Source organism: Humulus lupulus, chromosome 4, assembly GCF_963169125.1.
Source record: "Humulus lupulus chromosome 4, drHumLupu1.1, whole genome shotgun sequence".
In the NCBI taxonomy this organism is placed as follows: domain Eukaryota; kingdom Viridiplantae; phylum Streptophyta; class Magnoliopsida; order Rosales; family Cannabaceae; genus Humulus; species Humulus lupulus.
The window spans coordinates 11,284,604-11,305,578 of NC_084796.1; the positions used below are offsets into that span (position 1 = coordinate 11,284,604).

A 20,975-nucleotide genomic window follows, 5' to 3' on the forward strand; every position below is an offset into this window, starting at 1 on the left:
ACTAGCCCTACCGCCAGCACTAGCCGATAGTCACAAACGTCTTCCACATCTCGATGTTACGCAAATATGTGTCAGAACCATCTCACGTCCTCAAGTACGATACGATAGTGCTCCAGAAAGACTTAAGTTACGAGGAACGACCGGTTAGCATCCTAGATAGAGGGATGAAGTAGTTACGGTTTAAGAGCCTTCCTATAGTCAAAGACCTATAGAGCAATAGTTCTGAACGCGAGGCAACGTGGGAGTTGGAGGAGGGCATGCAAGGCCGGTATCCGGAGTTATTTGATAAGTAAATTTCGAGGACGAAATTCTTTTTAGTAGGGGAGAATTGTAGAGTCCAAGAACTTTACTTAGCTAAGATAGATAGTAGTATGATAGTATTTATAGCATTATCTTTGTAACTGTGGATTTTTGGTTCAGACCGGGAATTATTTGGACACTCATAGTAGTACTTATAGATTTTCTAAGTGTAACCTATAGTTTAAGAATATTAAGTTTAACCTAAGATTGATTAATATGACTGATATTAAGGATTATATTTATTATATTATAAGGTTTAGATAGACCCAATAAGATAGTAACACTTATCATATGTATGATTATTAAGAAATTATTATTTTAATAAGAGAAATATAAGACTTAGTCTTCACCAAAATCTGATAGGAGCATGACATTTATCACAATTTTATTTATTTGTGGATTAGGTTGATATTTAGATAATTAAATAGATTTTTCGTAACTGTAGGGTACTGTAACTTCCGACCTGTTTTTGACCCAGTTATATTAGGAATTTAGAAAAATAGTATTTCTTAAACGTTGTAGATAATTTAATGAGCTTTCTAACGGTATAAAGAGATTCCAAATCGGAGTTCTACAACTCCAGATATGTTGATTTTACTGAAGGGGAGTTTAGAGTTACGAGATTTAGGGAGTTAGAAGTTAGGATTCTATTTGTTTTTATTATTTTAAAATCAAGCTTTGAATCCTTAAATCTCTCTGAAAATTTTGAAAAATTCCTAAGCCTTTGGCTGAAGGATATTCAAATATTGTCAATTAAATTTATTTTTTTATTCAAAGCCAAAAAGAAGATTTTTATTCCTAGAACTCTATAAATAGGACCTAGCACCAAGCTTTTTTCATTCATCAAGCTAAGTTCAGAGGCTGCAAGTTGCTAGGTTATTGTGAGAGTGTAAACACTTGGGTTGGGGATTATAAGCTTGATCATCATAAGCTTATCAAACACTTTGGGAAGTGAGGTTCGTTAGTATCTCGGTTGTGGTTAGATTGGTCTTTCAAGTCTTTGAGGTAACCAAAGCTCTAGTTCATTTCTGTATTATGTTATTCTCTTTCTCATAGTCTTCTACTCAATCTCTAACCTTAATCTTCATTTTGGTTAGGAAATCTAAGCTCTTGAGCACATAAGTTTTGGTAAGTGTACTTTCAATGGTTTAGTCTTCCCATTTTCCTTTTCATCTCTTTTCTTCTTTAGACTCACTCCTTCTAATGGTTATTAGGAGTGTTCCAAAAAGTCCCAACTCAGTCCACATATCCCGGTAACTTTGGTAAGGAAAATAGGCTAGAATCAATATGTTTATGTTTATGTTATCTTATGTGTTATGTTATGATATGTTATGAATATGTTATGATTGTGTATGTTTGTAGGCTTGGGCTTATGCCCTATTTGACTAACAAGACCCCAAAAAGATTGTGGGCATAAGCCTATTTAGCTGGTAGGACCCCACTAATCTCATGGGCATAAGCTTGTTTAGTCTATGGGACCCCAAGTAATAATGGCCATTATAATAAGTGTATTATGTGTTATGATATGTCTTTATGTTTATTACGAAATTTATGTTTATGACTATGTGTTAGATTTTCCTTGCTGGGCATTAGGCTCATTCCTTTCTGTTTATGTGCAGGAAAATAAGCTTTAGAGGCGGTAAGATTCGTGACGCTTAGAGGATGTGTATCGATGGTGGATGGAGTCAAGGAGCCGAGCGTTATTCGATTCGAGGATGTAGTCTTGTTTATGTTTTTATGGTTTTAAATGTATTTTCCACATTTTCTATGTAACTCTTTTTACTTTAAGTTATTTTTGTTTTAAAGACAATGGGTACCCATATCCTATTTATTTTATGAAAGTAACCTTTGTTTCTACAAGTTTCTAATAAAGTATGGTATTTCCGCAAAAATGTAAGTTTTATGTATAGATTTGTTAATGGACCAAATAGTCTAGATTAGTGGGTCATTACAGTTGGTATCATTTGAATAATCGTTCAGCAGAGGCTGAAGACTCCTTCAACAGTCCAGCATCTTCTGAACGAGTCTTCAGCCTCTGCTGAACGATTATTCAAATGATTTTCACCTAAAAAGCCATTATTTTTATTCAAGTAAAATCAAGATATTTTCATTCCCAAACTCTATAAATAGGACCTAGTACCCAGCCATTATTCACCATTTTCTCTAAGTTCAGAGGCTGCTAGTGTTAAGTGAGTGAGAGAGTGTAAACACTTGGTTTGGGGAAAAACTATAAGCTTAAACATCATAAGCTTATCAAACACTTGGGAAGTAAGTGAGTGCTATAGTATTTCGGTGGATGTTAGATTGATCTTGCAATCTTTGAGGTAAACCCAAAACTCTAGTCCTTTCTGTATTCTATGTTATTTCTTTTCTCAAAACCTTCTACTCAGTCCCCTAACCTTATTCTTATTTTTGGTTAGGGAATCCAAGTTCTTAAGCACTTAAGTGGTGGTAAGCATATTTTCGTTTAATGGTTTAGTCTTCCTATTCTCTTTCATTTCATCTCCTTTCTTTAGACTCACCCTTGTTCATTGTGGTTTTAGGAGTGTTCCAAAAGTCCTAACTCAGTCCATTTTATCCCGGTAACTTTGGTAAGGAAAATAGGCTAGAATTAATATGTTATGTGCTTATGTTATCTATATGTTTATGTTATTAAAAGTGTTATGATATGTATATGTGTATGTAGGCTTGGGCATATGACCCATATGACTAACAAGACCCCAAATGGGTTATGGGCATATGACCTACTTAGCTAGTAGGACCCCATTAACCCCATGGGCATATGCTTGTTTAGTCTATGGGACCCCAAGTAATAATGGCCATAATAATAAGTGTATGTTATATGTATTATGTTAAGTCTTTATGTTTTCTTATGAAATTGTGTATATGACTATGTGTTAGGTTTTTCCTTGCTGGGCATTAGGCTCACTCCTTTCTGTTTATGTGCAGGAAAATAAGCTTAGAGGCGGTAAGATTCGTGATGCTTGGGAGGATGTGTATCGATGATGAATGGAGTCAAGGGGGCGAGCGTTATCGATTCGAGGATGTAGTCTCCTTTTATGTTTTTTTTATGGTTTTACACGTATTTTCCGCATTATTATGTAATGTCTTTTATTTTAAATCTTATTTTGTTTTAAAGACAATGGGATCCCAAAATCCTTCTTAGTATTCTGTTTCTTTGTAAATAACTCTTATTTTCAAGTTACTCAATAAATTATGGTATTTTCGCAAAAATGTAAGTTTTATGTATAGTTTCGTTAATGGTCCAAAAAGTCTAGAGTAGTGGGTCGTTACAGTAAAATTGGATCCATCAAACCTATCCAATCTCACTAGGTCTTGGTTCATGATTTTGATGGCCTCCCCTTCCATTGAAACAAAAAAGGATAAGCTTTTGATTGTTGGGAAAATATGTATTTTGCCTCAATGGAAATAATGATAAATTACAACTCTATGCAATATATTACAAATAAATAATGATTGATTAAAAAGAGTTACAACTCTATAACTGAAAATACAAATAAACTAAAGAACAAGAAGAAGGGAAGAATAATAGAATAATGAAAATACAACTCAAAGAAAAATATTACAAGTAAAGTAAAAGTGTTTGAAATAAAGAAAAGAAGATTACAACTCAAAACAAGAAATACAAATAAACAAAAGAGAAGAATATGAAGATGAAGAGAAATAGAGTAGAAAGAAAGAACAAACAAACTAAATAGAAACAACTCTCACTCACACTACCAAAGTGAAGAGTGTTGGGGATCACCAACTTGAACAAGGTTTGAAACCTTTGTCCAAAAGCTTATTTCCCCCTAACTCAAGCACTAAGGGATCTCTCACAGATTATAGGAAATTCTTTATGGAATTATCAAGCCTCAAGGTGTTTCTAGCCAAGTTCTCTAATGGATAGAAATGTTGTGTCTTACAAGTGAGCATTAGATCCTATTTATAGAGTTTTGAGACACCCTTTGAATTTCAAATTCCACCAACTCCCATGGTTGTTACCAATGTTTAATTGGATGTTTTATGGAATTAAAATAGAGATTTGGGAGTTACTTGGCTGTTGGAAACGTTCAAAATTGGATAAAACCAAAATTCAAAGAAGTTGTCAGCCACTAGGGCCGCAGCGCGTGCTCCAGGCGCCGCGACCCTCAGTCAAGTTCAACAACAAATTTTTCAGTTTTTTCCAAAACGTTTCCAATTTATTCCCACTTGATTTTGTAACTTCCATACACAATATGGGAGTTAAAATCACATCTCTATCAGCCATTTCTCATATGGCTTTAAGAAATTCATCTCAATATTGTGTAACAACAAATCTACACAATAATGGGTGATATTTAGGAGTTATAAATTTGTGATGAATTTGTAACACCAAATATGTTACATGTTTGGATATTTCACATATATCCAAATAATGTAACTCTCTATTATATGTTACAATATGTGACACTCTATGTCATATTTATTTAATCTAAAACATTATATTATAAAATAATATAACACTTTTTGTCTGAGGTAAGACAGTCTCCGGAGGTAGAGCATTCACACACCCCCGCGGTTAGAGGGTCTGCGAACATCGGCCTCCGAGTCGGAGGATGACAACTCAATGAATTCAACATTAGATGGACCTTCGGGACATCGCCTAGACGCCATGGACCAACTAAGACTCGAGGGTGTATATGCGTAAGGGTAACTCTATACCTACAACATGAGTATGGGGGGTATAAGAAAAGGGCCTATGCATATTACTTGAAAGGCCATACGAAAAGAGAATGACAAACTCTGAAGAATGAGTGTCGTACAACCAGTAATTCTACCTCTGCGTAATAGATATAAAAAAAAAAGCATGTGTATCGTTGGAGGAAGGAGGCATACTTGAAGGTATACGTATGAAGCCGAAGGCGTACAAGGATAAACTTGTGGAGGCGTAAGGTCGGTTGAGCGATAAGCGAGGGCAAGACCGTAGGAGCAAGAGAATTCCTAGCGTCACCGCAATGCTAGCCCGATATAAAAAAACAAAAGAATCAGGAAAAATAATAATAAAAAAGGGGGGGAAGAAGGAGGGTGAATAAATGAAATGGAAAGAAAATTACCTCAGGAATGCTTCTGTGGTGGATGGAACCTTTGAGCTCTTGAAAGTGGTCTAGAGGGAATACCACTAGGCTAGGCAAGTTTTGGTGTGGAGAAATGACTTCAAGCCTTAGGGTATTTATAAGGAAATTCAAGGCCCCCTAGCCATTGGATTCAAGTCCATATGAATGGTGGAGATCAAGAGTATGGGCAACCTTGGGATCCGTGATTGAGAATGATTGGCCCTTATACAATCTAAGGGACATTCATGGATCCCCCTAAAAGTTAGATTGTTTTTGTGTTTCTTTGGACACTATAAAGAAACACAACTTCAAAACTCACTTTGTATTTCTTCAAGAAACATTGGATAGTGCTCCAAGGTTGAGTCCACCAAAACTGGCCATCCATATCAAACTAGAGAAAAATAAAAAGTCTACAAACACACTTAAAAGTGTACTTATAGACTCGGGGGCAAGTATGAATACAGGAATCCCTCCCTTGTGAATTCCATTTAAGTGAACCTCTACATTACAAGGCACCTTAAAGATTATGAGACACATGCTAGTGGGACAAAGAGGCATGGGCCTTACTTGGCATCGGAGGCATTAGGCTAGGAAAATCTCCCTCGATATGTGAGGGTCATTGGCAAGCAACCCATGCGCACGCCACCCTCGCTATGCGAGGGTCCTCGGATGGCTTCCTATACGCGCACCCGCCGTGTCCACGAAAGGTGTCATGCTTCGCCCTTGTATGATCACGCAAGGCAGCCTCGCCCTGTCACTCCACCAAAGCAACCTTGCTATGTGAGGCACCCTTGCTATGAGAGGGTGCAACCTTTCCTCGCCCCGTCACTCCACCAAAACAGCCTCGCTAAGTGAGGGTGCAACCTGGCCTCGCCCCGTCATTCCATCAAAGCAGCATCACTTTGCGAGGCTCCCTCGCTATACGAGGGTGCAACCTTGCCTCGCCCGGTCACTCCACCAAAGCCGCCTCGCTATGCGAGGGTGCAACCTTGCCTTTCCCTATCACGCCTCCAAAGCAGCCTTGCTATGTTCTTCGTGTCCCACATACGTAGACCATTGCAACCAAACAAGGGTCTCCAAGGGTCGACTCGCTATGTCAGACCCTCAAAGGATCCCTAGCATCTCATTATGTGAGGCCTTCACTAAGCCTCCCACATGCACCTTGTCTCGCCTCAAACACCTCGTGCCTCGCTGAAGCAGGCCTAGTTCCATTCTAGGAGTAGGTGCCACTAGCGAGGCACCCCCAAGCCTTGTCTTCTCATGACATGTAAAGTGTGGAGCCTCCTCAATGTGTGTACAAGGAACACTTGGAAATACTAAGTAGGAGTACCATGTGATCATAGGGTGCCAAACATGAATTGATGGGGACAACTGGGTACCAGATACGCGTACTGATATGGGATGTATGACCATGACGAGGATAGGGGCGTGGCCCTGCCATCCGCGTCTGACGAGTAGTGGAGGTACGAATTTGTATGGAGAGTGGAGGAACTACCTGAGCACCCCCGGCCATATGTCAGTGTCAACAGTACGATGTCCTGTACCACTACTCTGGCAATGTCAGGGTAGACACCACTATGTCCTAAGCCACTACCTTGGTCATGCACCTGCGTACGACCTTATTCCCTGGGACCTACTTGTATTAGGGGGCCAAAAGAGCCCACCTATAAATAGGATCTGATCCCTCAGGCTAAGGGGTGGGAAAATTCTTTGTATGAAAAATGATTAAGAAATATATGGTCTTGGCTCCATTGATGTTCTGATTTTTCTTTCAAGTTCTTTCCAAGTTACTTTCAGCTATCTTTCACAATATAATTTGAGTTTTCTAACCTTGTATCATTGACGAGTTCTTACCGTCAACAAACGTTATGATCGCTCGTGATGTAAAGATCACCTTGGATCCAAAGACTACTACCTATGCTTAGGTTGTAGACAAGGCCCTTATAACTAAGGGGGTCGAGGACCAGATTTGGAAAGAGAATGATGTTAGGCGCGATGCTAGGATGACAGTGCCTCCTTTTATTGGATCTAGTCAGGGTAGTGGCTACAGTGAGCAAAAGAGAAAGGCCCCAGATTCTTTTGTTCTTCCTAGCTCAGATAGGAGGTCACGGGGTGCTTTTGGTGGCCGTCAGGGTGGAGGTTACAACTGGAGGAGTTTTCCGGTGTGTCCTCGGTGCAGACGACGACACCAGGGTGAGTGCAGGATTATGGCCTGCTTTATCTGTGGGAGTGCCAATCATCTGAAGAAGGACTGCCCATAAGCCAGGAAAAAGGAGCCGAAGCAGGGTGACAGTCTCGCTCCTGCCAGAGTGTTTACTTTGACTCAGATTGAGGCAGAGGCTAGCCCCTCGGTTGTGACAGGTCAGATTTCTAGTGCTGGATCTTCTTATACTGCATTGTTTGATTTGGGAGCTACTCATTCATTTGTGTATGCTAGAGTAATAGTGCTTTGTATGCTAGGGGTTTTTAGACTTTGTTGCCAACTAGGGAACTGGTAGTCTCTAGGAGATGGATTAGAGCTTTACCAGTAGATGGTAGAGAGTTGTCTGTTGATCTGATTGAGCTTGCGATGGATGACTTTGATATGATCCTGGGGATGGATTGGTTATTAAAGTATGGGGCGACAATTGACTGCAAGTGTAGGATGGTGAATTTTGAACCAGAAGGGGAGGTACCCTTTGTGTTTGTGGGGACAGTTGGTGGACTGTGAGTACCTATGATTGTAGCACTGAAGGCTAGGGACCTGATGCTAGAAGGTTGCATAGGATTCCTAGCGAATGTTGTGGATACCTATAGGGTTGTGTCGGTTGGACCGCGGGAGACAAGATTGGTATGTGAGTTTCCAGATTTGTTTCCAGCAGATCTGCCAGGGTTGTCGCTGCAGCAGGAGATTGATTTTGTCATAGAGTTGGTGCCAGGGGCGGAGCTAGTATCTAGGACACCTTACAGAATGGCTTCGGCGGAGTTGAAGATTCAGTTGCAGAAATTATTAGATTTGGGGTTCATCAGACCGAGTTTCTTGCCATGGGGTGCTCCAGTGTTGTTTGTCAAGAAGAAGGGTGGATCTCTTAGGATGTGTATTGAATACAGGGAGCTAAACAAGTTGACCATTAAGAACAGGTACCCACTGCCTAGGATTGACGATTTGTTTGACCAGCTATAGGAAAGGACAGTGTTTTCCAAGATTGATCTCCGATCAAGTTATCATCAGTTAAGGATTAAACAGGAGGACATACCAAAGACCAATTTCCGAACGAGGTATGGACACTATGAATTCCTGGTTATGTCCTTTGGATTAACCAATGCCCCAGCAGCCTTTATGGATATGATGAACATGGTTTTCAAGGACTACTTAGACAAGTTTATGATTGTGTTCATCTATGATATTTTGGTGTATTCTCAGTCAGAAACAGAGCATGAGTAGCATCTGCGATTGGTATTGCAGCAGTTGAGGGAGCATAGGTTATATGCTAAGTTCAGCAAGTGCGAGTTCTGGTTACCGCAAGTTACATTTCTGGGCCATATCGCCAGTAAGGAGGGGATTCTGGTTGACCCAAGTAAGATTGAGGCAATGAGAGATTGGCCTAAACAGAGCAATGTTCCTGAAGTGGGGAGTTTTCTGGGATTAGCAGGATATTACTGGCGGTTTGTTGAGGGGTTCTCCAGGATAGCTACGCCGTTGACAGAATTGACAAAGAAGAAAACAAAGTATGTTTGGACAGACAGATGTGAGAACAGTTTCAAAGAATTGAAGCGGCGACTGTTCACCGCGCCAGTGTTGAGTCTGCCGACAGAAAATGAGAAGTTTGTGGTTTATTGTGATGCTTCTAAACAAGGTTTAGGGTGTGTGCTGATGCAAGCTAGTAAGGTGATAGCCTACGCATCGAGACAGTTAAAGAAGTATGAGCAGATATATCCCACGTGTGATCTGGAGTTGGCAGCGGTGGTATTCGCACTTAAGATTTGGAGACATTATCTATATGATGAGAAGTGTAAGATATACACCGACCATAAGAGTTTGAAGTACTTCTTCACTCGGAAGGATCTGAATATGCTAGAGACGGTGGCTGGAGTTGGTTAAGGATTATGAATGTGATATCCTATACCATCCTGGGAAGGCTAATGTAGTGGCTGATGCATTGAGTCGGAAAGGCCCAGGACAGTTGTTTAGTTCGAGACAGATATCTGATAAGCTAGCTGAGGAGTTGACTAGAGCGGGTGTAGAATTGGTGCCTGGCTGGTTAGCCAACATCACTATTCACTCTACGCTCTTTGAGAGGATCAAGGAGGCGCAGGGGAAAGATTCCCTGTTGAGAGGTCACAGAGAGAACGTCTTAGTCAGAGTGGCTAAGGAATTTTCTATCTCGGAGATGGGGTTACTGAAGTACAAGGGTCGGATTTGTGTTCCGGTGGATTCTGATATTCGGCGAGAGATCTCAGATGAATCGCATACCACTCCCTATTCCTTACATCCAGGTACGACGAAGATGTACCAAGACCTGAGAGCTTTGTATTGGTGGTCGGGCATGAAGAGGGATGTGGTGGATTATGTGGCCAAGTGCTTAACTTGTCAGCAGGTCAAGGCTGAACATCAGAGGCCAACAGGGTTCCTGCAGCCTCTGGGGATTCCAGAGTGGAAGTGGGAAGATATCACCATGGACTTCGTGGTTGATTTGCCGAGGACCGTGGGACAACATGACTCGGTGTGGGTGATTGTGGATAGGTACACCAAGTCCACCCACTTTTTACTTGTCAGGATGACTTATACTATGGAGCAGTATGTTGAGTTATATGTGAAGGAAATTGTTCGACTTCATGGGGCTCCGAGGTCGATAGTATCCGACAGGGACCCCACCTTCACCTCCAAGTTTTGGGAGAGTCTACAGAAGGCTATGGGCACACAGTTACGGTTTAGTACCACTTATCATCCTCAGACAGATGGGCAGTCTAAGAGGACGATTCAGATACTAGAGGACATGCTACGTGCTTGTGTGCTAGATTTTGGGGGATCTTGGAGTAAGTATCTCCCTCTGATTGAGTTCTCATACAATAACAGTTATCAGGCGACTATCAGAATGGCTCCGTATTAGATGCTTTATAGGAGGAAGTGCATATCACCCATCCATTGGGATGATATGGGTGAGAGGAGGTATTTGGGTCATGAGATGGTTCAGAGGACCAATGAGGCGATTGAGAAGATTAGAGCTCGAATGCTCGCATCCCAGAGTTTCCAGAAGAGTTACTCGGACTTGAGACGCAGAAGTGTAGAGTTTCAGGTTGGTGACCATGTGTTTCTTAGGGTTTCACCCTTGCAGGGAGTGAAAAAATTTGGTGTTCGGAGAAAGCTGAGCCCTAGGTTTGTTGGCCCCTTCGAGATTATGGAATGGGTTGGAGAGGTAGCTTACAAGTTGGCGATGCCTCCAACCTTATCAGGGGTTCATAATGTTTTTCACATGTCCATGCTCTGAAGTATGTATCAGATTCGACGCACGTGAGGATATCCCAGGTATCCTTTAGGGTCTTGCCCTGGCAACTCGCACTCTACGTGCTAAATGCTACTCCCAGCCCCTTGCCGTTCTCAGCCTTGCCGCTCTCGGCCTTCGCCGTTCCCGGCACTTGCCGTTCATTCACATATATGCGCACATAGCATAATTAGACATATACTTAAACATGAATAAACCCAATCAAAGGGCTACGCCTTGCAATAAAATCACATATAAGGTCGTACCCTGCGACATAAGCTCTATGGGTACAACAGTTTTCTTACCTGTGTCTCGAGCTTTCCAAGCACCGATGTCCCAAGCACAGTCCCCTAGTTCGAGCCTCGCCGAAACCCTAGTCACAACGCATTAACAATATCCATCCATCAAGTTCTAATCAATTAAATTGCTTTGGGTCATAATTCTAGTCTACCTGGGATATCCTCACGGTGTTGACCGCGAACCCAGGGCCTGGGACGGCATGGCCGTATGTGGTTAGTCTGATGATGTCTTGTTTATATGTTAAGTGTGTAATATGCATATGTTATCTGCTTGTGAGGGTTTTCTTGCTGGGCTTCGGTTCACGGGTGCTCTGTGGTGCAGGTAAGGGCAAGGGGAAAGTCGACCAACCATAAGTACGGAGAGCATGAAGCGACGCGTACATGTTTGGCCTGCCTGGCTGCCACGGCCAGGGGTATCTTGGGAGATGATTGTATCAAACCTAGATTTTATCGTTAAGCCGACTTTGGTTATATTTTTAAATTGTAAATATTTCTAAGCAGTGTTTTGCGATCCCAAATGTTAAACGCTTTATGATTTTCAGTAAATGGAATTATTTTCAAAGCTTTTGACTTTTTTTATGGTTTAATTACACTTTTGTCTTAAAACCTCGATTAGCGAGTTAAATGCACGTTTTGAAATCACTTAGTAACGGCTCTAAGGATGTAGGGTGTTACAGATTCCATATCTTTTAAGCTATGTCCCCAGCCATATACATCATTGAGTCCCCAAACACAATAGTTCTTAGCTTGTTCATTCTGACAAACTATAACACATGAATCAAAAGATCAAATGACATATATAGGAGTTCATAGTAACTTCAGGATTAATATTAGTTTGTATATGATCATCAGTTGATGTGTTTTATAATACTATGAAACATTATTTAAACAAGTATTATCAAATTACATCTCATCTTGTTCTACATACTCTCAATATGCAAAGTACCTCCACTAAAGTGTCCTACTACACTAGTAACCCTGTAATGACCCAAAATTACTAATAAGGCTTAAGGGCCTTGATTAGTGTGTCGGGATGGCACAATTGGAAGTTATGTGAATTAATGGTGGAAATGCATGATTATGTGAAAATCATGCTTATATGAATATTTGGATAAATGTGATGCATGACTATGTGTATTAGTATGCATGTAGGCCCTGATTAGGGTATATTTGTAATTTTGGCCCGTTGAGGGCATAAATGTAAATAATTGTGATAAAATGTTGAGACCACATTATTATGTGGATATATTTGTAGCTTGTGACTCGAGGCGATCCTAGCGAGCGGTTTAGCGGGAAAGTCACGGCGAGGATTTATAACCGGCTCGTGGGAGTCCTGGGGTATTTCTGGGAATTCGAGAAGTATTTTGGGGATTATTTGATACTAAGGAAAAATAATTGGTGATGTGTCGGGATGTAAGCAGTAATTATTAGGGACACTAGAGGAATTAGCGGGAATTGGGAGTAAGTGACTAAAATGCCCTTGGTGTGCTTTAAGGCTTAGGAATTAATGGGGGAGGGCAAAATGATCATTTGACTGAAAAGAGATAAGTGTTATATTGTCTTTTTAGTTTTAGTGGAGGTTGTAGAAAGTTTCAGAAGCTAAAAGAAAGAGAAGAGAAGGAAAGAAAGAAAGAAGGAAAAATAGGGGACTTTCTCTCTCTGTCGGTTTGGCCATTTTTTCACCATTCTTTGTGAGTTTTGGAGCTGGAATCTCAGAGTAAGTTTAGGCTGGAACTTAGGGCTAAAGACCTTGGTGAAGCTAAAAGAGTTAGCAGGGATAAGCCACTCAATTGAGGTAAGTTTCAAGATTTCTGATGAGTTTTCTGAGTTTTTATTGAGGTGATTTCTAAGCTTGAGTTTTGGATGGAATAAGGGAAATAAGCTTGAGGAGTTGAAGGGCTTGAGGCTGGAAGGATACTAGAGATAACCTAGGGTCAAAATTCTCAATGGAAGGTAACAAATTCTAGCTTTGAGGTTCTAAGTTTTTGAGTTTCTGGTTGGATTCTTGAGTTCAATGTTTGTTTTCTTAGTTTGATGATGCATGTGGTTAAGTCTTGTGTTATTGGGTTGTGTGGGGTGAGATATAGGTGATGGTAGACTCAATTTTTTGTGTAGTTGAGGTTTGGAAGAGTTCCAAGGGGTTTGGGTTCGAGAAAAATCGAAGGAAGAAAAAACAGGGTGTTGCTGGTCTGGGACTAGCAACGTAGCGCTAGCCTTTGGGCGCTACAGCACTATGCATGGGTTTCCTGGTGCTTATGGCTCTACTTGTAGTGCTATAGCACCCTCTTTGAAGCGATGTAGCGCTACCCTGTCTCCAAAAGTGGGTTTTTGGGTTATTTCTCAGGGTTTTCGCCCGGAGGCTCGGGGTTTGATTCCACCACCCCGTTTGGTGGAATTAGGGCTTCCTGAGGGCTCGGGATTGGTCCCGAGGTTAGGTTTTGCTATTGAAGTTTAGTCATGGTTTTAATTTGTGGTTGTGACTAAGTGTATGCCAGGGCTCAGACGTGATCGTGCTTGAGAGTTGACTACATTGAACAAGCTACCAGAATCAAAGGTAAGAAAACTGCACCTGGTTATGTGGTTGTGTTGGGACTAAGAGATCCCTATATCTGTATGATGTCATAGATGGTATTATGCCATGGGACATGTGTTAGATGGCCTAAGAGTGCCGTAAATAATATTTGCGCACAGGGCGCGGCTTAGCCACTGGTAGCTAAGGACAACTTAATATTCACTGAGCTCGATTTAAGCGGGCCGGAGTCAGTGGGATAAATAGGGGTGCGACCTAAGGGCGTTGACCCTGATTATCATATGTGAATTTGACATTTATGTGAATTGATGAACTTGGTATGCTGAATACCTGATTATGTGAATATTGTGAATGGTTGAGTATATGATTATACTGCATGAGTTATCTGATTATTTGATTGATGATTATGCTCTGTTATTGTGTTTTCTTGCTGGGCCTTGGCTCACAAGTGCTACGTGGTGCAGGTGAAGGCAAGGGTCAAGTGGACCAGTCCTGAGTGGGAGAGCTTTAAGGCTGAATGTACATAGTCGGCCGATCGGTCGCCACGGCCAAGGAGTAGTACAGGACGGGAAAAAGCCTAAACCTTAGAGTGGCTAGTAGCTATACTTATAACTTGGAATTTTGTAAACAGTCTTTTAAACGTTATTTCTTTTGGGATTTTGGGATCCCATGTACTAAAATATGCAATTATATGAAACGCGACATTTGTGACCAAAATCTTTTATCCCTAGTTCAATTATTGTTTCAGTAACACGTTTCTAATTAAATGACTTGACTAGCAAGTTTTGCGCCTTTACAAACACGCAGTGTAGCGGTCTTGACTATCCAGGGCGTTACAAAACCGGATCTAGGTCACATGTATTCATAATACTAATGGACCATACTAGCAGTAATTAATCTAAAGATTCCACAACTGTATTTTACTACGAATTATTTAAGTCCATTATCTCAATCTCGATCCTCTCATACCAATATGAGATTGAGACCACATAGATGAACTTGAGAATTTTTTGATATTTACTTAATATTATTAAAAATAATATAGTACATAAGCTACATATACACAATAATTAAAATCATCTATTCATTTCATTAAAACCTGCAATGCCCCAAAATACCTAATGAGGTTTAATGGTTGGATTAGTAGGTCGGGAGGGCCATAATTGATTTATTATGCCATTAAATGATTATATGCATGTTTATGTGAATTATATTATTATATGATGATAAATGCATGCATGTGGGTCCACATTTCATTATAAGGGCATTTTGGTAATTTGGCCTGTTGAGGGCATAATTGTAGATTTTCATGCATGTTGGTTATTATTGATGAGGCCACATTATTATGTGGATTTGTTCGAGCTATTCGGCATGAGACGATCTTTGAATACTAGTTAGCAGTTTGGTCATAACGGGGTTGATTTCGGGGCTCAGGATGAGTCTCGGGGTAATTTGGTGATTAGAACATTACCGGGAATTGAAGGGTAATGGAATATGATTTATTAGCATTTGAGAATATTGTGAATAACGGTAATTGGAGAGCGTTAATTATAATTAACAAGATAGGGGAGAAATGATGATTTTTCCCTTGGTGGCTGTTAAGGGTTTTATTTAAGCTTAGGGGCAATATGGTCTTTTGACCTTAAGATATATATGAACTAAGATAGCTGTAGAAACTTGCAAAAACAGAGTTTCTTCATCTTCTTCTCCCGTTCATCTTTTCTTCTCCTTTTCTCTTTGGATTTTTTGAGCTTCATTTGAGGAATCAAGCTAGGGAGTTAAGCTTTGATGCACTAGGTTTGGGTTCCGCCACTGAAGAGGGTTCCATACTGAGCTTGAGGTAAGTTTCTAGCCATTAGAACTCTGGTTTTCTGCTCTGTTTTCATTTGGTTTTCAGCTTGAATTCTAGATTGGATAATTGAGAACTAATGGGAGTTTTTGGCAAAAATTGATTGGGTTATGAAGCCTAGGACTTGTATGTGTGGTTTTTAGGTTCTTTTGGGAGTTTGGATGGAGTTTTTGATCAATTATTGAAGTTTGAAAGTGGTGAAATCGAAGGAGGGAAAAACCAAGGCAGTTCAGCCTGGTTGTAGTGCTACAGCGCCCAAAGGACGGCGCTACAGCGCTAGCCAGGGAAAAATTCCCTTCTTGTAGCGCTATGGCGCTAGGGGGAATATCTACAGCGCTACCCTATTCTTCCTGATTCCTATTTTGAGCACTTTTGAGGGTTTTTGGCTCGGGGTTTCAATTCCCAAGGCTCGAGATCGAATCTACTAATCGTTTGGGTACAATTCGAGGTCCCGGGAGTGAGGTTTAGGTCATGAACCTTTTATTTCTCATTTTAATTGATAGGAGTTATATTTGATTTTGACTAGGTGACCGCTAAGGAATCAAATGATTGATCATTCTTGAGGGTCTCTCTTTTAATTTGTTTCTCGCTCGAACTAGAGGTAAGAAAATTGCACCCCATATGTGGCATGCATGGTTATTAATGAGGCATTTTGAGTGTTATATATGTGAACATTATATGTGGACATTGATTGCATATTAAATGCATAGTATCTTGCTTATTTGTGAATGGCACTGACCTATGAGTCAGGAATCGACAATGGTGTCAATACTGACTGTGAAGTTGTGACACATTAGTCAAATTCAGCAGTAGTACTGAGCACTGGTTGTATGGTATTGACTTATGATTCGAGAACGGTATTAGCGTGTTTAACGTAAGCCAAACAAAAAATATTAGATCTAATCGACATAAGCATTATTATTATAAGCATGAAGTGCTTGACCGACCTTAAGTTCGATGAAAAACAAAAGCGCTTGTCTAGTCTAATGGCTAGTTACTTAGAGTCAGGGCTAAAAGGCCCAGGTGACTGCATCGTCACATGGCTAAGGATGCGGAGCCCAAGTTAGTGACTCACTCATCTGATTCAAGTTTGTGACTCCATAGTCACTCATCTGGTTTAAGTTAGTGACTTACTCATCAATCATTCATCTGAATTTTGAATTTGGGGACATTTTAGAGAGTTTTGTTTGCTGAGTATCTGAGTTGTTAATGTCGTTTAGTGGTCGAAAATGGATTGGAATGATGTTTTGGTAAGGTTTTGGGTCGGTTTATGATTTATGAAATCGCTGGATTCTGGGTTCAAGGGATCGCTCCGCGACACTATTCTTGGGGCTTCACGACACGCATAAACTCAGCGAGGCAGGAGGTGCCTCAAACTAACTTAGCGCCATGACACTTGTCGAGCTACGCCTCACACGTGTGCAGGGATTTTGGGTGTATGGCTCTCTGCCTAGTGGAGCATCGCGGCTCAAAAAGCGAGTTTTTCCTAGGGCACTTCTCGGTCCATTGTGGGGCCGCGGCACTGCTAGGGGGCGCCACAACACTAAAGAAACTTTTAGGGTATCTTGGTTTTGGGAATCTAGAGCGGTGGGCTCGAGAACGATTCCACTACACGGTTTGGTGGAATTCAAGGTCCCGAGAGCGAGGGCTCGATCTTAAAATTCTTAATTGATTTTGTTCTTGATAGATATTCCTTAATATGTTGTGACTATGGGTACCGCAAGGCTTGGGAGGAAATGATCGTGCTCGTTGTCACTTTACCTTATCGCTCAGGACTTGAGGTAAGAAAACTAGCACATGCACCGAGTGTAGGGCTTGAGCCCTTGATTATTAAACATGGGTATGATGTGTTGTGAATCTGTTTAAAGTAAATGTTTGCTCTACAGTATCTGTTGTTATAAACGTTTGTAATGATTGTTTATTGCTTGTGATTGACCGGTTGGGAGGTCTTTATCGGCTCTACATGCGTAATGTAGGCCGCAGTGGTGGGACCAGGCCATAGTGGTGGGACCATTACAAGGATGCGGTGTGCATCTATTCGGCATGAGTCGTTATACTTGTTGAATTATCCACGTATATATGGTTATGATTTATAAAGCAAGTATTTGATAGGAATGTTTATCTGAATATCTGTCTTACTTGATTAAGTTTTCTTGCTGGGCCTTGGCTCACAGGTGCTTTGTGGTGCAGGTAAGGGCAAATGATAACTAATCAGCCATGAGTTGGAGAGCTTAAGGGTGGTGCATACATACTCAGCCTGCTCGGCCACCACGGTCGAGATACTTTTGAGGAACATGGGATATTAGCTCGATTTTGCTGCCTAGGTCGGCTAATTCTGTAATTATGATAAATTTGTATTTTTTTTATTTAAAACCTTTGGGATCTTTTATATTTAGTCAAACCTTTTTAAATGAGAAGTTCAAGTCTATTGACCAAACTTTTTAGTACCTAAACCATCGTTTAGTTTTTTTTTTTTTTTGTCGGAAATAGAATTTATTACTATTCAGATTGTAAAAGAAAAAAAGTACAAAGGGAGGGAGGATTTCCTCCAACCAGCAAAACTCATCGTCTAGCCTAAGGGCATGCTTTGCCAAACCATGGGCCGCATTATTAAACATACGGCCAACATGAGACAGAGATGCCCTCGAAAAAGTAGACAATAAAGTTTTAATATCAGAAAAAATAATCCCCAGTTCATTATGATAGGCTGTATGATTATTCATAGCCATAACAAGAGAAAGTGTGTAACGCCCTGGCTACCCCAGAACAGTTACGGTGAACGGTGAACCGGAAATTTGACCCGCTACCCGAGTCCTTTGGTTAAAAACGTGATCTAAGTGTCATTAACAAGTTAAGGTGTAAAACCAGTAAAAAGAAAAGGCACTTTTCATTAAGTAAATAAACTGCTCATGAGCCTTTTTAAAATGTTTACAAGTAGTTCATGTTACAAAAGAGTTGCTATAGTTCCAAATATACAATCCCCGCCGGCCTAAGCGGCAAAAATAGGGTAAACCCCTAGTCCCTCTGAGAACTCCTTGACCGTGGCGATCAAGCGGCCCTGTATGTACATCACACTGCCTAAGCTCTCCACTCAGGGTTGGCCAAGTTTCTCCTTCCCTTTACCTGCACCACATAGCACCCATGAGCCAAGGCCCAGCAAGAAAACGCAATAGAGCATGATATAATATCAACAACGATCATAATAACCACTCAGGACTAACAGTCCAACAGATAGGTGACAATAGCCAAAAGTCACAATAATGAGCATCGCTCCCTCTAGCCATGTGACGATAGGGTCACCAGGGCTTAACTGAGAAGTGAATCGTTAATAAGTTGTTTAGGACAGGTGTATGGTGATTAGTCACCAACATAACCTTCCTCACGACTCTAGAGTCGAAACTATGGACAACGTCCCTTAGCCACGTGACAAACGGTCACCGGGGTCATATACCTTGGCTATAATCATCTGGTCGTAGACCAGGCAAGCGCTTATAAGTTCCTCGACCCTAGGGTCGGTCTAGCATTAATTCCATAGAGCCATTCAATGCATGATTCTCGACTTTAGAGTCGGTCCCTGACTAGTCAGTGTCTTAAACAGATATTCAGCGTTCAATAGCATTTAATATGCAATCCATGTCCACATACATCAACCAGCATGCCTCAAATATCAAACCATGCATGCCATATATCTATACAGGGTGCAACTGTATTCATACACTGTTTTCTTACCTCTGGTTCGAGTGAGTATTATAATATGAACGACCCCTGAGAACGATCAATCTTTAAATTCCTTGACGGTCACCTGGTCATAACCGAAATATAGGATTCATCAATAAAAATGATAACCGAGGGTTCCCAAACCAAATCCCAGCCCCCGAGACCTCAAATACTACCCAACCGGGTACTAGGTCCAACCCCGAGGCCTATGGTTTGAATCCCTAAGCTAAAACCCACTTTTTAGCAAAATTGGCCTCATGGGCCGCAGCCCCCAAAAGCTGTGTCGCAGCACGCCCCAAACAGAGAGGCCCCCCCCCCCCCCCCCTTCAGCCAGACGCGCATGGGCTGCGACACGCAAAAGCCGTGCCGCGGCACCCAGCCCAGAAAAGCAAGAACGGCCACACACACCAGATTTTCTCCCTGTTCATTTTTCTCTCAAACCAGTCTCTCAAACCATCATAGAACCTTCTCCAAACATGTAATTGAACCCCCAAACAACACCCTTAGCTCACTCACATCAAACCCCAATCAAACTAACATTAAAACCCTCTTTGATTCACACTTTCCACATCAAAACTCATGATTCAAAAGCTAAAACAAAAATAGAGCTTAACTTGAATTCAATGGTCAAAGCTTACCTTGGAACCTGTTTTGAACTCCCCACACAAGCAGAACCAAGTCTCCAACCCAGCCCTAAGTTCCTTTAGCTTGAATCCACACATAAAGCTCAAAACCTCAAAGAAGCAATGAAGAGGGTGATGTACGGGAAAGGAAGATAAGAGTGCCTCTGTTTTGTTCTACAGCCTTCAGCCATTTAAAACAAGCATATCCACCCCTAAAATGACCAAAATGCCCTTATACCATCCAAAGCCCCTTAAACCAACCCAAGGGCAAAATTGGTACTTCTAGCATAACCCGTTAATCGTAATTAACGCTTCCCAATTCCCGCTAACCTCAATATCCTCAAACACCAATATTTCATATCCCGTTACCCTAAAATCCCCGGTAACGCTATAATCACCAATATCATCCCGAGACTCACCCCGAGCCCCGAGCTCAAACCTGTTATGACCAAACCGATAATCACGTTTAAAGATCGTCTCATGTCGGAATACTCGAACCGATCCACATTATAATGTGGTCTCACAATATATCATTATCATACAAACAAGTATTCAATTATACCCTCAACGGGCCAAATTACCATAATACCCCTGTAAACAAATGTGGACTCACATGCATGCATTTAACATCATATGATAATATAACTCTCATAAACATGCATAAACACATTTAATGGCACAATTAAACAGTATTCCAAGTCTTTGAGTCCAAACGAGTGCAACCAAAAGTGTAATAGCTTCTACTTGAAAGGGTGACAACATTCCTGCATGACAATTCAGAAGAGAGTTTTGGTTAGAACAAAACAAGGATATGTCATAAGAATTGAAAATAAATCACTAAACCTCATTCACCCTATACCATTGACCATTTGTGCCCACTTATGGTGATACCATTTTAGTTTTTGGGGATTTCTAGAGGGTCATTAACTAAAAGAAAAAGACACTGGCCTTTTAAAGACTTTGAAAGAGTCGCTATAACTTCCTTCTCGGGGGAAGGGATGATTGCTCCAAATCCCATCGTTTCTATCTAGTTAGATATTGTCACATTTACTAATAAGGTAATGGGATGGTTCCCCAAATCTTCTCTACTTTGGTGTGG

General features: G+C 40.9%; 1 long non-coding RNA gene across 1 annotated transcript; it reads left to right on the plus strand.

The window, feature by feature from the left end:
- Positions 1-1,149: 1,149 nt before the first annotated feature.
- Positions 1,150-2,192, plus strand: LOC133828818 (uncharacterized). The gene is made up of 4 exons (XR_009891328.1): positions 1,150-1,305; positions 1,398-1,428; positions 1,515-1,562; positions 1,920-2,192. It is a non-coding gene; the product is annotated as an uncharacterized LOC133828818 (long non-coding RNA).
- The last annotated feature ends 18,783 nt before the right edge of the window (positions 2,193-20,975 follow it).